General features: G+C 41.7%; 1 long non-coding RNA gene across 1 annotated transcript; it reads left to right on the top strand.

Annotated features, from left to right (window-relative positions):
* Window positions 1–4,748: 4,748 nt before the first annotated feature.
* LOC120042722 lies at window positions 4,749–8,082 on the top strand. Its single transcript, XR_005476230.1, has 3 exons — window positions 4,749–4,845; window positions 7,345–7,433; window positions 8,034–8,082. It is a non-coding gene; the product is annotated as an uncharacterized LOC120042722 (long non-coding RNA).
* The last annotated feature ends 9,078 nt before the right edge of the window (window positions 8,083–17,160 follow it).

The following is a 17,160-nucleotide window of genomic DNA, read 5'->3' as shown; positions in this document are numbered from 1 at the left end:
TTGTGTAGTAAAATGTTAGTAGACCATGTGCCTCACCCTAATAATTTGGTCTATTTTCACCTCTTAATTTTGCCTACTGTTCTGACTTGGTGGTTCACATGTAGCCTATAACCTGTTTTTGAGAAATGTAATTATTTAATATTGCAAGAATTTTCATTGTCTGCGTGTATGCCTTTTATTTATCCTACGGTTCTGACTTGGCGTACAGGGAGAACACTGTAAGAACGGCCAATGTTCTGAATTTTGTCGCTGTGCATTTCAAAAGTGCTGAGCAAATAGTTATATTGACTACGTCCGTCCTATTTCGCTCATGAATGTCTTAATCGAAATTACGTTTTGCCTCCTATCCGCTTGTCGTCCCCTTATGCCATAGTTTGCACATCTCAATTGTCAGTAGAAACCACATTTGTTTAATCAAGTCAGCCATGTTTTTTTAGAAGACAGTAAATAAGGCTGAATGAACTGTTTCGTTGCCAGACAAGGCTCCGCTGATAGCCAGGTGTAGCAGTGGTAAGTTGTTTGGACTATGCTTTTCGGTCAGCTTTATGTAACAGTTTGTGGGCACCCTTTCTCACCGTTATAGTGCAATTAATGTATTGTTTAGTAATGTGAGTAGTGGCTTTGCTGGCATGCATCCCACTTTTTAATTTAATCATTATTTAATTAGGCAAGTCAGTTAAGAAAACAATTATTATTTACAATGACTGCCAAACCCGGACGATGCTTGGCCAATTGTGCGCTTCCCTATGGCACTCCCAATCACGGTCGGATGTGATTTAGCCTGGATCCGAACCAGGGACTGTAGTGATGCCTCTTGCACTGAGATGCAGTGCCTTAGACCCCTGCGCCACTCGGAGCCCTTAAAAGGTTTGCGCCCAACGTGGGGCAGGAGTTTGATGGCACAAGCGGGGAGCCCAGCCAACAGAGGTTTGAGAAATGTATTGGTTCTCTTCCTCAGATCTGTTCCTTGCAACAAACCTGTCTCGAAGCTCGACGGACAATTTCTTTGACCTCATTGCTTGGATTTTGCTCTGACATGCACTGTCAACTGTGGGACCTTAAATATACAGGTGTGTTCCTTTTCCAAACATGTCCAATCATTTGAATTTACCACAGGTGGACTCCAATCAAGTAGAAACATCTCAAGGATGATCAATGGAAACAGGATGCACTTGAGCTCAATTTGGATTCTCAGAGCAAAGGGTCTGAATACTTACCAAATATGGTATAAATTTGCAAAAATTTCTAAAAACCTGTTTTCGGTTTATCATTATGGGCTATTGTGTTTATATTGACGAGGGAAAAAATGCATTTAATCAATTTTCGAATAAGTCTATAACGTAACAAAATGTGGAAAAAGTCAAGGGCTCTTATATAATGCCCTGTATATGCTTCAAACAGATGTAAGGTTCTGAAGTGGTAAACACAATGACATAATGGAAAATGCATGTGCAATGGTTATCTCTGTATTAGTATTACCCACATTAAAACACCTAGGAAGAGCAGTGGTTATCTCTGTATTAGTATTATCCACATTAAAACACCTAGATAGAGCAGTGGTTATCTCTGTATTAGTATTATCTCTGTATTACCCACATTAAAACACCTAGATAGAGCAGTGGTTATCCCTGTATTAGTATTACCCACATTAAAACACCTAGATAGAGCAGTGGTTATCCCTGTATTAGTATTACCCACATTAAAACACCTAGATAGAGCGGTGGTTATCCCTGTATTAGTATTACCAACATTAAAACACCTACAGTGGGGAGAACAAGTATTTGAAACACTGCCGATTTTGCAGGTTTTCCTACTGTAACGGCAGTCTATCTCTTCCTCCTCTTCGGACGAGGAGAGGCGAGAAGGATCGGAGGACCAATATGCAGAGTGGTAAGTTTCCATGATTTTAATAACCACGAAAACAAGATACAATACAAAATCACAAAAGAACTAACAGTAACAGTCCCGTGTGGCACAAACACTGACACAGGAAACAAACACCCACAAACCAAACGTGAAACCCAGGCTGCCTAAGTATGATTCTCAATCAGGGACAACGATTGACAGCTGCCTCTGATTGAGAATTATACCAGGCCGAACACAAAACCCCAACATAGAAAAAAACACATATACAACCCACCCCAACTCACGCCCTGACCATACTAAATAAATACAAAACAAGGGAAATAAGCTCAGGAACGTGACACCTACTTACAAAGCATGTAGAGGTCTGTCATTTTTATCATAGGTACACTTCAACTGTGAGAGACGGAATCTAAAACAAAAATCCAGAAAATCACATTGTATGTTTTTTAAGTAATTCATTTGCATTTCCACCTCCATGCTTAATAAAATTCAATTTCTTAAGTAACCATCTGTCTTAGGTAAGTTTTTCTGGTTACATATCACACTATTTTGAGAGTCCCTGATTTATATTTACTATGTTACATCTAGTCTATGAGACGAGGCTGCACCTTAACCTACATTATAAACACGCAGATCAAGAGGTGTGTTTTCCCTTCAGCATCTGCATGTGGCATAAGCTCACCCACCTCACAGCATGAATCTAAAATAGTTAACTTTGGCTCTGAGTGATGGGAAAAAATCAGACTCTAAGGCAATTACTTGAATAATTCAAAGGATGTTTTTTTTACAAACTTGATAACTAAATTGTCTTTTTTTTATTGACTTCGATATGGGGCCTTCAATGGGAATTGGGCCGTGCTTCAGCTGAACTGCAGTACGGAAAATGCCCTCTGAGCACAGTGGAAAGCATGCTTATAGACTGGAAGCCTGCCCCCTTGATCCGAGAAGGGTGTAATTGCAGACCGCAATTAGGGGCGTTCTCTGATATCGGGTGTTTCATGATATCTAGTTTATACCAATTGATGCTCCCCATTGGCCCGTGGCCGTTTCGTTTGCGTTGGAACAGCACTTGTTGACAGATGTAGCATTGTAGCTAAGCCTAACCCTTTTCCTAACCTTAATCTCAGTCTCCTAACCGCCATGTTAGTTATCCAAACCTGCATGGTAAACAAATCCCTAACCCTCACCCTTTTCCTAAGCTTAACCTCAGACTCCAACCTGCCAAGCTAATTCACCTAACTGCCACTTTAATTATCCTAACCTGTTATGTATGCTATGTGCCTACTTCAATACAAAATAAACTCCATCAGTTTCATAACATCGGATCTGACCAATGGCATTTATCAATTTTTCTTATATCAGGGAACATCCACATCAAGAAACTGTACAGTAGTTCTCCTACTTGGAGGCCCGGGAAATAGTTGAAAGAGCGATTGGTGCTGAGGAAGCTATGGCAGTGGATGGCCAGCAACCTGTTGAGATTCATAATGTCGTTTACCGGTTGAAGGATACCGATTGTAGATGAATTGTACGTGCGGCTGAAAGGTTTTTGGGAGTTCAGGAATTAACATTGGAAGCATTGCAGGCAGTGGTGGAAAAAATACCCAATTGTATTATTTGAGTAAAAGTAAAGATACTTGAGTCCTTTCCTATCAAGGTAAAAGTAAAAGCCACCCAGTAAAATACTACTTGAGTAAAAGTCTAAAAATATTTAGTCAAACATATACATAATTATCAAAAGTAAATGTAATTGCTAAAATATACTTAAGTATCAAAAGTAAAAGTACATATCATTTCAAATTCATTATATTAAGTAAACCAGACAGCACGATTTTATTGTAGTTTAAATGTAAGGGGCACACTCCAACACTCAGGGTGCGTTTCTAAATTCGCTCTTGCTATATACTCCGATTTCGGAGCACTGGTCTGAGGCTGCCAGAGGGAAGAATAATTGATGACAAACGAACGCTCAACACCCCTTGACTACTGCCGGTGTCAGTAAACTTCGGCAAAAAAAGCGTAATGAAATTGTTGCCTGTAGCACAGTTAAAGTCACCAATGCTTTGGATAACATGAACACAGCCTAACCAGCTCTGCTAAGGCAAGTAAAATGGTCAGAGTTCTCTCATTTGTAGTGGAAGTAGCTAGCAAGCTAGCCAATGTTAACCAGTTAGCTTGGATGCTTGACTGCCGTTGTGAGGTCAGAACGCTTGAATCAACCCTACTCCTCCGCCAGAGCGTCCAGTGTGGCTCTGAACGCTCCGAGAGCGATACGAACTGACAATCTGACAACGCTCTGAATTTACGTACGCCCAAGCACACTCTGGCACTCCAGATTGAATTTAAGATAACACGCATAATTTACGAACAAAGTATTTGTGTTTAGTGAGTCCGCCAGATCAGATGCAGTAGGGATGCGCGAATTGAACAATTTTCCTGTCCTGCTAATCATTCAAAATCTAACGAGTGCTTTTGGGTGTCAGGGAAAATGTATGGAGTAGAAAGTACATTATTTTCTTTAGGAATGTAGTGGAGTAGAAGTTGTCAAAAATATCAAAAGGAAAGTACAGATACCCCCAAAAACTACTTACGTAGTACTTAAAATATTTGTACTTAAGTACTTTACATCACTGATTGCAGGGAATACTGACCGAAGATGTTCCTCCCTACGAGGCCCATGAGACTGTGTAGGGATGTGATTTGAAGAGAACTGTAACTGAAGGAGTGGGATGTTTTTATTTTTGTATTTTGTTTTGATGTCGTTGCTTCCGCAATGGACATGTATTTCTTTCTACAGTTTACTAACCGTACAGTAGGTGGCGGTAGACACGTTATATTTGTGTAAATGTCAGTATACCAGAGAAGAAGATGACGCTGTTGAACTGTCGTAGAGGGGAACAAGAAGTTCCGGGTAGAAAACGACAGAACTGTGTTGTTATGTCGATAGTGGTTGTGTCCGTTTCAACTGTATTATTGTAGGTATGTAATAGCACGTTTAAAGTTTCTAATGTCAAAAGAATATATGATATGTAACAAATTCGTCAAGGTATTATCACGTTTGGTAAAGGTTTTAATTGTGTGTGTTATTTTGGGGTCAAGTGTGAGTGAAGAACGTGATTAAAAACGATTTTACAAGTCACTTAGGTAGACTTTGGGTTCGCCTGAGTGTATGTACATAATTTCGTCAACGTAATTTCATAAAGATTCCACTTATTTGAGTTCGTTTTAACACGTTCTTGGTTTTGTGTAACATGTTGTTTATGAGCTGGTAAATAGCCTCGTCCGAACCATCCTGATCTCGCGAGTTTACATACACTGTTTCGTTAGTGTAAGCTCGCGAAATCAGGATGGTTCGGAAGTCAAATGGCGGCTTTAACGGTTTCGGTCGTCTCTCTAGGAGTTTGCTCGTGGTGAAATGGCGACACGAGTATATGTAGTAGTGAAAAAACATAGGAAGAACAGAGATAATGATACTGGAAGCAGTGGTGCATGTAGTATAGAAACTCTAAAGAGGCCCAAGGTAGGGAGCTAGAGTAATAATGTGTCACAGTGGAAAGTTGGGATGGTGTTTGAGGAGACCACAGGGCCTCATTTACACCCTATCTGATTAACCAAGGCCATAAAAAGAGAGGTGAAGTTAAACTGGGCCGCATCCGTGTAAATGAGAACTTGTTCTGAACTAGCCGACCTGGTTAAATAAAGGTGAAATAAAAAATGGTAGATTGTTAATATCTTGTGCTGGTCAGGTTCAGCAAGGGAAGATTCTTCAATTGGAAAATCATAATAGGACGAAGCTGAGAAGCCATGACCCTGGAGCTAATGCTAAATTGAAATGAGTAATCTGAGGTCCCAATATCTATGTCCATGGATGATATTGTTAAAGAACATGTGAAGGAGACAGTGGTTGAAGCCTAAAGGTTGATCAGTAGGAAAGAGGGTTAAAGAAGTGAAAGCTTATCAGTGCTGTTGAGGTTTGAGAAGGTTTTGTCTGGAAAAGTACAGAATAGGATTCCTTAGCTTCCATGTCAGAGAATTTGACCCAGCCTCATCAATCAACCAATCAAATGTATTTATAAAGCCCTTCTTACATCAGCTGATGTCACAAAGTGCTTTACAGAAACCCAGCCTAAAACCCCAAACAGCAAGCAATGCAGGTGTAGTAGCACAGTGGCTAGGGAAACCTCTCTAAAAAGGCCAGAACCTAGGAAGAAACCTTGAGAGGAACCAGGCTATGAGGGGTGGCCAGACCTCTTCTGGCTGGAGATTATAACAGAAAATGGCCAAGATGTTCAAATGTTCATAGATGACAAGCAGTGTCAAATAATAATAATCACAGTGGTTGTCGAGGGTGCAACAGGTCAGCACCTCAGGAGTAAATGTCAGTTGGCTTTTCATAGCCGATCATTCAGAGTATCTCTACCGCTCCTGCTGTCTCTAGAGAGTTGAAAACAGCACGTCTGGTGAACAGGTCATGCTTCCATAGCCGCAGGCAGAACAGTTGAAACTGGAGCAGCAACGGAGAATCATCACAGTGTTTTTAAATGCCAAAGAATGGGACATGTAGCTGTTGAGTGAAAATATGTGCCAAGTGGCTGGTCCTGTAGTAAGAGGACCTACTGTCAGACTGATGGAGCTTCCATGGCTGGTCCCGTAGTAAGAGGACCTACTGTCAGACTGATGGAGCTTCCATGGCTGGTCCCGTAGTAAGAGGACCTACTGTCAGACTGATGGAGCTTCCATGGCTGGTCCCGTAGTAAGAGGACCTACTGTCAGACTGATGGAGCTTCCATGGCTGGTCTTGTAGTAAGAGGACCTACTGTCAGACTGATGGAGCTTCCATGGCTGGTTCCGTAGTAAGAGGACCTACTGTCAGACTGATGGAGCTTCCATGGCTGGTCTTGTAGTAAGAGGACCTACTGTCAGACGGATGGAGCTTCCATGGCTGGTTCTGTAGTAAGAGGACCTACTGTCAGACTGATGGAGCTTCCATGGCTGGTCTTGTAGTAAGAGGACCTACTGTCAGACTGATGGAGCTTCCATGGCTGTTCCCGTAGTAAGAGGACCTACTGTCAGAACTGGTCTTTCTACTAGTCCTGACATGGTTTCGAGGGCTGTTCAGAAATCTTGCTCCCATAAATACGCTGTGACAAAGGATACTTTAATATTGAATAAAATATACTTCATAGCTTTCATTGGTAAGGTTATCAACAACTTGGATTGTGTAAAGCAGAAATACCAGGTTGAAAGTTATCTTGTAAACTGCAGCAGAGTTGTTGGGGGTAACAGATGTTACTGTCGGTATGGTTTTTGATAAGCTGGATAACCTGGGGGTGGATTGTCTCAGCATGATATAGACCCCAATGTTTGCAAACACAGAAATGGATCTATTGATAAAGTTTATTGGGGGTGTGGGAGGGTTTTTGGGGAAGGGGAGGGTGTGGTAGAAGTTAATAAGGATTTATTGGTTTATTTTCTTAGGTCAGAATTAGACAGACATGGACCTTAAACGTTTGTTTGCGGACCGCCATGATACCATAGGAGGTCTGCATCAACGGACTTCAGTGCAGGTAGTGCCTCATCAGAGAGAGAACATTTCAGTTGCTCTACAGTTTTGAAGCTGAATGTAATGATTATCAGTCCTTTACATGTGTACTAATATTCAGACACATTCAGTTGTTTCTATATTTATCTATAATTCAGGGTTTTCACACGGGGCTTAAAGTAAATAAATATTAGTGCTTGAAAAAGTACTTAAATCCTTGAATTTGACTTGCCACTGTACGAACCCTGATAATTCTTACTATGGTGTGAACGGGAAATACAATTGGTTTTTGTGAGTGAAATAATACAGTGAAGAAAAGGTTATTCAGGAAAATAGTACATAGTGCTGCCTACAACATACTGTAACCTTGTACTAAATGGCATTTTAGTCATTTATGCATTTATGTGAATTTAGGAAATCTACTATAGATTAAGTGCTCTTATGTTGTGCAATTTAAAATGTGTACGTTGTGTCTAATGTGAATGAATGTTTTATCAAGGATTAGCTACCTGATCTACTGAAATTAGATAATTGAACAAGAAAAGAGAGAAAATATTTTTACAGAATAAAGTGCCAGAACTGTCAAGAAAATAACTTTTGTGTCTGTTTGTCTTTATTACTACAGGCCGACTCAGATTAAGTCTGAGGCCGGTAACATCAACAGTGAGGACAAACCCAGCCTGCCTCTCTCCTTCCACACTGAGTAGAAACCTACAGTCACTGGGTCCTGATTGTGACAGTGGAGCCCAGTTTGCACTGCAGGATCCAGAGATGGCATCAGTGAAGCTGGAGGACTGCAGTCAAACACTGGAGCTGAATGTCAACATTAAAGAGGAAGAAGAGGAGGAGAAGATTAGGACAACTGTTAGTCATGGTAAGAGCAGGTTCTCTCTATAAGTTATCTTCATAAATTAGACCTCCATAAGTTATGACCCAGTCTATTGCTAGGTTGAATTCTGTAATTCTAACATCATACATCCCTGAAAACCTCAAGACTTCACAGCGAAGCAAAACATTTTAAAACTTGTAACGCCTGCCTTTTCCCACACATTGTCTCAAAAACGTTGAAAATGTTTAATACCCTCAATCACCAAGTTAGGCATACCTCATTTCAAAATAGGCCATGACATCATCAATGTCAATATTGAATTATAATTTGTTTGCTGCACAGAATATCAGATCTCAACAACGATTGGAGAAGTGTTGAACATAACCAGTAGACTACCACATCCTGATGATTTACACTGCTCAAAAAAATAAAGGGAACACTTAAACAACACAATGTAACTCCAAGTCAATCACACTTCTGTGAAATTAAACTGTCCACTTAGGAAGCAACACTGATTGACAATAAATTGCACATGCTGTTGTGCAAATGGAATAGACAAAAGGTGGAAATTATAGGCAATTAGCAAGACACCCCCAAAAAAGGAGTGATTCTGCAGGTGGTGACCACAGACCACTTCTCAGTTCTTATGCTTCCTGGCTGATGTTTTGGTCACTTTGAATGCTGGCGGTGCTCTCACTCTAGTGGTAGCATGAGACGGAGTCTACAACCCACACAAGTGGCTCAGGTAGTGCAGTTCATCCAGGATGGCACATCAATGCGAGCTGTGGCAAAAAGGTTTGCTGTGTCTGTCAGCGTAGTGTCCAGAGCATGGAGGCGCTACCAGGAGACAGGCCAGTACATCAGGAGACGTGGAGGAGGCCGTAGGAGGGCAACAACCCAGCAGCAGGACCGCTACCTCCGCCTTTGTGCAAGGAGGTGCACTGCCAGAGCCCTGCAAAATGACCTCCAGCAGGCCACAAATGTGCATGTGTCAGCATATGGTCTCACAAGGGGTCTGAGGATCTCATCTCGGTACCTATTGGCAGTCAGGCTACCTCTGGCGAGCACATGGAGGGCTGTGCGGCCCCACAAAGAAATGCCACCCCACACCATGACTGACCCATCGCCAAACCGGTCATGCTGGAGGATGTTGCAGGCAGCAGAACGTTCTCCACGGCGTCCTCAGACTCTGTCACGTCTGTCACATGTGCTCATGTGCTCAGTGTGAACCTGCTTTCATCTGTGAAGAGCACAGGGCGCCAGTGGCAAATTTGCCAATCTTGGTGTTCTCTGGCAAATGCCAAACGTCCTGCACGGGGTTGGGCTGTAAGCACAACCCCCACCTGTGGACGTCGGGCCCTCATACCACCCTCATGGAGTCTGTTTCTGACCGTTTGAGCAGACACATGCACATTTGTGGCCTGCTGGAGGTCATTTTGCAGGGCGCTGGCAGTGCACCTCCTTGCACAAAGGCGGAGGTAGCGGTCCTGCTGCTGGGTTGTTGCCCTCCTACGGCCTCCTCCACGTCTCCTGATGTACTGGCCTGTCTCCTGGTAGCGCCTCCATGCTCTGGACACTACGCTGACAGACACAGCAAACCTTTTTGCCACAGCTCGCATTGATGTGCCATCCTGGATGAACTGCACTACCTGAGCCACTTGTGTGGGTTGTAGACTCCGTCTCATGCTACCACTAGAGTGAGAGCACCGCCAGCATTCAAAAGTGACCAAAACATCAGCCAGGAAGCATAGGACCTGAGAAGTGGTCTGTGGTCACCACCTGCAGAATCACTCCTTTTTTGGGGGTGTCTTGCTAATTGCCTATAATTTCCACCTTTTGTCTATTCCATTTGCACAACAGCATGTGAAATTTATTGTCAATCAGTGTTGCTTCCTAAGTGGACAGTTTGATTTCACAGAAGTGTGATTGACTTGGAGTTACATTGTGTTGTTTAAGTGTTCCCTTTATTTTTTTGAGCAGTGTATATCTCATACATATATATTTAATATTTTATATATCAAGTTGTAGAAACATCTCAAGGATGATCAATGGAAACAGGATGCACCTGAGCTCAATTCAAAAGTTTGGGGTCACTTAACACCAGTCTCAACGTCAACAGTGAAGAGGCGACTCCGGGATGCTGGCCTTCTAGGCAGAGTTGCAAAGGCCAGTTTTATTGCTTCTTTAATGAGCACCACAGTTTTCAGCTGTACTAACATGAATTCAAAAGGGTTTTCTAATGATCAATTAGCCTTTTAAAATGATCAACTTGGATTAGCTAACACAACATGCCATTGGATCACAGGAGTGATGGTGTCTGATAATGGGCCTCTGTACGCCTATGTAGATATTCCATAAAATATCTGCCGTTTCCAGCTACAATAGTCATTTACAACAATAACAATGTCTTCACTGTATTTCTGATCCATTTGATGTTTTTTTAATGGACAAACAATGTGCTTCTTTCAAAACAAGGACATTTCTAAGTGACCCCAAACGTTTGAACAGTAGTGTATATTTAATATGTTTTATATATCAAGTTGTAGAAACATCTCAAGGATGATCAATGGAAACAGGATGCATCTGAACTCAATTTTGACAGGATTGTGTAGGCACAGATCTGGGGACCGGTACCAAAACATTTCTGCAGCATTAAAGGTCCCCAAGAACACAGAGGCCTCCATCATCCTTCAATGGAAGAAGTTTGGAACCACCAAGACTCTTCCTAGATCTGGCCACCCGGCCAAACTGAGCAATCGGGGGAGAAGGGCCTTGGTCAGGGAGGTGGCCAAGAACCCGATGGTCACTCTGACAGTACTCCAGAGTTCCTCTATGGAACTCTTCCTCTATGTAGAGTGCCCAGATGGAAGCCACTTTTCAGTAAAAGGCACATGACAGTCCGCTTGGAGTTTGCCAAAAGGCACCTAAAGGACTCTGACCATGAGAAACAAGATTCTCTGGTCTGATGAAACCAAAATTTAACTCTTTGGCCTGAATGCCAAGCGTCATGTCTGGAACTAACCTGGCACCATCCCTACGGTGAAGCATGGTGGTGGCAGCAGCATGCTGTGGGGATGTTTTTCAGCGGCAGGGACTGGGTGACTTGTCAGGATCAAGGGACAGATGAACGTAGCAAAGTATAGAAAGATCCTTGATGAAAACCAACTTGAGAGCGCTCGGGACCTCAGACTAGGGTGAAGGTTCACCTTCCAACAGGACAATGACCCTAAGCACACAGCCAAGACAACGTGGGAGTGGCTTCGGTACAAGTCTCAATGTCATTGAGTGGGCCATCCAGAGCCCGGACTTGAACCCGATCAAACATCTCTGGAGAGACCTGGAAATAGCTTTGCAGAGACGCTCCTCATCCAACCTGGCAGAGCTTGAGAGGATCTGCAGAGAATGGGAGAAACTCCCCAAATACAGGTGTGCCAAGCTTGTAGCTTCATACCCAACAAGACTCAAGGCTGTAATCACTGCCAGAGGTGCTTCAACTAACTATTGTGTAAAGGGTCTGAATACTTACGTAAATGTAATATTTCAGTTATTTCTAAAAACCTGTTTTTGCCCTGTCATTATGGGGTATTGTGATGTCATTATGGGGTATTGCGATGCCATTATGGGGTATTGCGATGCCATTATGGGGTATTGTGATGCCATTATGGGGTATTGTTTGTAGATTGATGAGAAGAAAAAAAACGATTTAATCAATTTTAGAATAAGGCTGTAATGTAACAAGACGTGGAAAAAATCAAGGGGTCTGAATACTTTTTGAATAAATTGTAGATCTTATTTCATGCTACTGAGACTTGGATGGCACCAGTATTGCCAGCATTTGTTTTATTCACTGGGTTATCTGGAGTGTTCAGAGAGTAGACTAAAGAAGTGAAGTAGACAAACTGCCAGTGTTTTTGAAGTTATATGAAATGAGTCTGTGTAGTTACTAACTCTTGTGATAGTGAGTGGAGGATGATATAGCTCATCATTTTCACGACTTTTGCCTCTTTTTAGTTTTTGACTCCTACCCAGTTTTAGAATCGTTTTTTCCCCATTCCCATACAGCCTACTGAAATGAATACATAACCTACCGTTGAAAAATCTAGGGTCACTTAGAAATGTCCTTGTTCTTGATAGAAAATTACTTTTTTTCCCTCCATTAAAATAACATCAAATTGATTATTAATACAGTAGACATTGTTAATGTTGTAAATGACTATTGTAGCTGGAAACGGGGGATTTTTTTTATTGGAATATCTACATAGGCGTACAGAGGCCCATTATCAGCAACCATCACTCCTTTGATCCAATGGCATGTTGTGTTAGCTAATCCAAGTTGATCATTTTAAAAGGCTAATTGATCATTAGAAAACCCTTTTGCAATTATGTTAGCACAGCTGAAAACTGTGGTTCTGATTAAAGAAGCAATAAAACTGGCCATCTTTAGACTAGTTGAGTTTCTGGGTCATTTGTCAGTTCGATTACAAGCTCAAAATGGCCAGAAACAAAGACCTTTCTTCTGAAACTCGTCAGTCTATTCTTGTTCTGAGAAATGAAGGGTATTCCAGGCGAGAAATTGCCACGAAACTGAAGATCTCGTACAACGCTGTGTACTACTCCCTTCAAAGAACATCGCAAACTGGCTTTAACCAGAATAGAAAATGGAGTGGGAGGCCCCGGTGCACAACTGGGCAAGAGGACAAGTACATTAGTGTCTAGTTTGAGAAGCAGACGTCTCACAAGTCCTCAACTGGCAGCTTCATTAAATAGTACACGCAATACAACAGTCTCAACGTCAATTGTGAAGAGGCAACTCCGGGATGCTGGCCTTCTAGACACTATTCTGGTTAGAGAATGTTTGCGCTGTTCTCTGAAGGGAGTAGTACACAGCGTTGTACGAGATCTTCAGCCGTTTCCAGCTACAATGGTCATTTACAACATTAACAATGTCTACACTGTATTTCTGATCAATTTGACATTATTTGAATGGACAAAAAATGTGCTTTTCTTTCAAGAACAAGGACATTTGTAAGTGACCCCAATCTTTTGAATTCATTAATTTATTTCACCACTAATGGTAGTGTATTTATTTGTATATATTTTTTTTTTAACTTCCTTAGCATACTGGTTATTGGCCTGAATTTCGGATGACTGACGTGCCCAAAGTAAACTGCCTGTAAACTGCCCAGAAGCTAGGATATGCATATACTAGATAGCATTGGATAGAAAACACTTTGACGTTTCTAAAACTGTTAAAATAATGTCTGTGGGTATAAAAGAACTGATATGGCAGGCGAAAACCTTAAGGAAAATCCATCCGGATTTTTTTGTTGTTGAGGTCACAGGTTTTTTTCAATGCTTGCCAAAGGGATATACAAATAGATAGGACCCAGATTGCAGTTCCTATGGCTTCCACTAGATGTCAACAGTCCTTAGAAAGGGTTTCAGGCTTGTTTTTTGAAAAATTAACAAGTATTTGTAGTTTTTCCAAGGTGTCCCCCATTAGAAAAGTAGTCATGTTGCGCGCATCAACGAGAGTGCACTCTTCGTTATTTATTTTCGCTATTGAACAGACTATTCTCCGTCTTAAATATGATTGTTTATTTAGATATTAGAATACCTGAGGATTAATTAGAAACATCGTTTGACTTGTTTGGACGAACTTTTCCGGTCACTTTTTGGATTGGTTTGTGTGCATGTTGAACGAGTGAATTACTGAATCCAGCGCGCCAACTAAACTGACATTTTTGGGATATAATGAAAGACTTTATCGAACAAAACGACCATTCATTGTGTAGCTGGGACCCTTGGGATTGCAATCAGAGGAAGATCTTCAAAGGTAAGTAATTTATTTAATTGCTGTCTGTGATTTTGTGACGCCTGTGCTGGTTGAAAAATTATTTTGCCATGGGGCGCTGTCCTCAGATAATCGCATGGTATGCTTTCTCCGTAAAGCCTTTTTGAAATCTGACAATGCAGTTGGATTAACAAGAAGCTTTTAAATGATGTAAGACACTTGTATTTTCATGAATGTTTAATATTTCGATTTTTGTATTTTGAATTTCGCGCTCTGCAATTTCACCGGGTGTTGTCGTAGGTGTCCCACTAGCGTTTGGACATGCGCCCAAACAGGTTAACTAGGCAAGTCAGTTAAGAACAAATTCTTATTTTCAATGACTGCCTAGGAACAGTGGGTTAACTGCCTTATTCAGGGGCAGAACGACAGATTTTTACCTTGTCAGCTCGGGGATTTGATCTTGCAACCTTTCGGTTGCTCTAGCTACCCGATATGACCAGAAGAGGAATGGTAACCGCTCTGAGCCTGGTTCCTCTCTACGTTTCTTCCTATGTTCCTTCTTTCTAGAGAGTTTGTGGCCACTGCTTCTACATCTGCATTGCTTGCTCTTTGTGGATTTTAGGCTGGGTTTCTGTTCAGCACTTTGTGACAACTACTGATGTAGAAAGGGCTTCATAAACTACATTTCATTGACATGTATATCACACCAACTGACTGGTTCTTCTGATTTTCACACAGGATACCATGTTGAGACATTCTCTACATCCAGAGAGCAACAGCAGGAAGATCACAGAGCTACGAGGTCTCACCACTGCCCACATTGTGAGGAGATTTTCCCATTTCTATCAAAGCTAAAAATACACCTAAGAAAACACACAGGAGAGAAACCTTATTCCTGCTCTGACTGTGTGGCGAGTTTCTCTCAACTTTCCGACTTAAAATCACATGAACGTATACATACAGGGGAGAAGCCTTACGTCTGCTCTGACTGTGGAAAACGTTTTAAAACATCAAATAAGCTAAAATCTCATCAGAGAACACACACAGGAGAGAAGCCTTACGTCTGCCCTGACTGTGGAACTAGTTTCTCTCACCTTTCCAACTTAAAAACACATGAACGTATACATACAGGAGAGAAGCCTTACGTCTGCCCTGACTGTGGAACTAGTTTCTCTCACCCTTCCACCTTAAAATCACATGAACTTATACACACAGGAGAGAAGCCTTACTCCTGCTCTGACTGTGGAAAACGTTTTAAAACATACACTCAGCTAAAAGTTCATCAGAGAACACACACAGGAGAGAAGCCTTACGTCTGCCCTGACTGTGGAACTAGTTTCTCCACACTTTCCAACTTAAAAACACATGAACGTATACACACAGGAGAGAAGCCTTACGTCTGCCCTGACTGTGGAACTAGTTTCTCTCACCTTTACGACTTAAAAACACATGAACGTATACACACAGGAGAGAAGCCTTTCTTCTGCTCTGACTGTGGGGCGAGTTTCTCTCAACGTACCAACTTAAAAAGACACCAACGTAAACACACAGGAGAGAAGCCTTACGTCTGCTCTGACTGTGGAAAATGTTTTAAAACATTATATGAGCTAAAATCTCATCAGAGAACACACACAGGAGAGAAGCCTTACGTCTGCCCTGACTGTGGAACTAGTTTCTCTCACCCTTCCACCTTAAAATCACATGAACGTATACATACAGGGGAGAAGGCATACTCCTGCTCTGAATGTGGAAAATGTTTTAAAACAGCAACTGAGCTAAAACTTCACCAGAGAACACACACAGGAGAGAAGCCTTTCTTCTGCCCTGACTGTGGAACTAGTTTCTCTCATATTTCCTACTTAAAATCACATGCACGTATACATACAGGGGAGAAGGCATACTCCTGCTCTGAATGTGGAAAATGTTTTAAAACAGCAACTGAGCTAAAACTTCACCAGAGAACACACACAGGAGAGAAGCCTTACTTCTGCTCTGACTGTGGAATTAGTTTCTCTCAACTTTCCAACTTAAAAACACACCAACGTATACACACAGGAGAGAAGCCTTACTTCTGCTCTGACTGTGTAAAATGCTTCAAAACATCAACTCAGCTAAAAGGTCATAAGAGAACACACACAGGGGAGAAAAAAAGTTAATTAGAGAACACAGGCCTGAGAGAAGCCTGCTTACGTCTGCTCTGACTTTTGGGTGAGTTTCTCTCACCATAGAAACTTAACACACCAATGTATAGACTATAGACGTCGAGCCAAAGGCTGCGTGTTTGAATCTCATCAAGGAGGACTTTAGCATTAAGCTAATTAGCAACTTTGCAACTTCTTACTAATTTTGAGCTATGTTAGCATGTTAGCTTAGCATGCAACTACTTAGCATGTTAGCTAACCTTTCCCCTAAACCCATTTAACTCTACCTTAAACCCCTCACCCCTAACCTAGCTAACGTTAGCAACAACAAATTGGAATTCGTAACATATCATACATATTACAAGTTCGTAATATATTGTATGAATAGCAATCCTTAAAATAACATATGAATTGTAATTCTTAACATCTGATATGTCCTACAAGTCGTATTATACTGAACAACAATCTAAACGCAACAATTTCAAAGATTTACAGTTCGTATAAGGATGTCAGTCAATTGAAATAAATGAGGCCCTAATCTATGGATTTCACATGACTGGGCAGGGGCTCAGCCATGGGTGGGATTTGGGAGGGCATAGGCCCACTTGGGAGCCAGGCCCAGCCACTCAGCATGACTTTTTCCCCACAAAAGGTCTTTATTACAGACAGAAATACTACTCAGCCCCCTCCCAGACAATCCTGCAGGTGAAGAGGTCCTGGGCTGCCGTGGTTACATGTGATCTGCAGTTGTGAGACCTGTTGGATGTACTGCCAAATTCTCTAAAATGACTTTAGAGGTGTCTTATGGTAGAGATATAAATATTGAGTTCTCTGGCAACAGCTCTGGTGGACATTCCTGCATTCATCATGACAATTGCACATTCCCTAAACTTGAGACAAATGTGACATTGTGTTGTGTGGACTTTTATTGTCCCCCAGCACAAGGTGCACCTGTGTAATGATAATGCTGTTTTATCAGCATCTTGAT

This window comes from Salvelinus namaycush, unplaced genomic scaffold (assembly GCF_016432855.1).
Source record: "Salvelinus namaycush isolate Seneca unplaced genomic scaffold, SaNama_1.0 Scaffold756, whole genome shotgun sequence".
Classification (NCBI taxonomy): Eukaryota; Metazoa; Chordata; class Actinopteri; order Salmoniformes; family Salmonidae; genus Salvelinus; species Salvelinus namaycush.
This window is presented reverse-complemented; position numbering and strand designations above follow the sequence as displayed.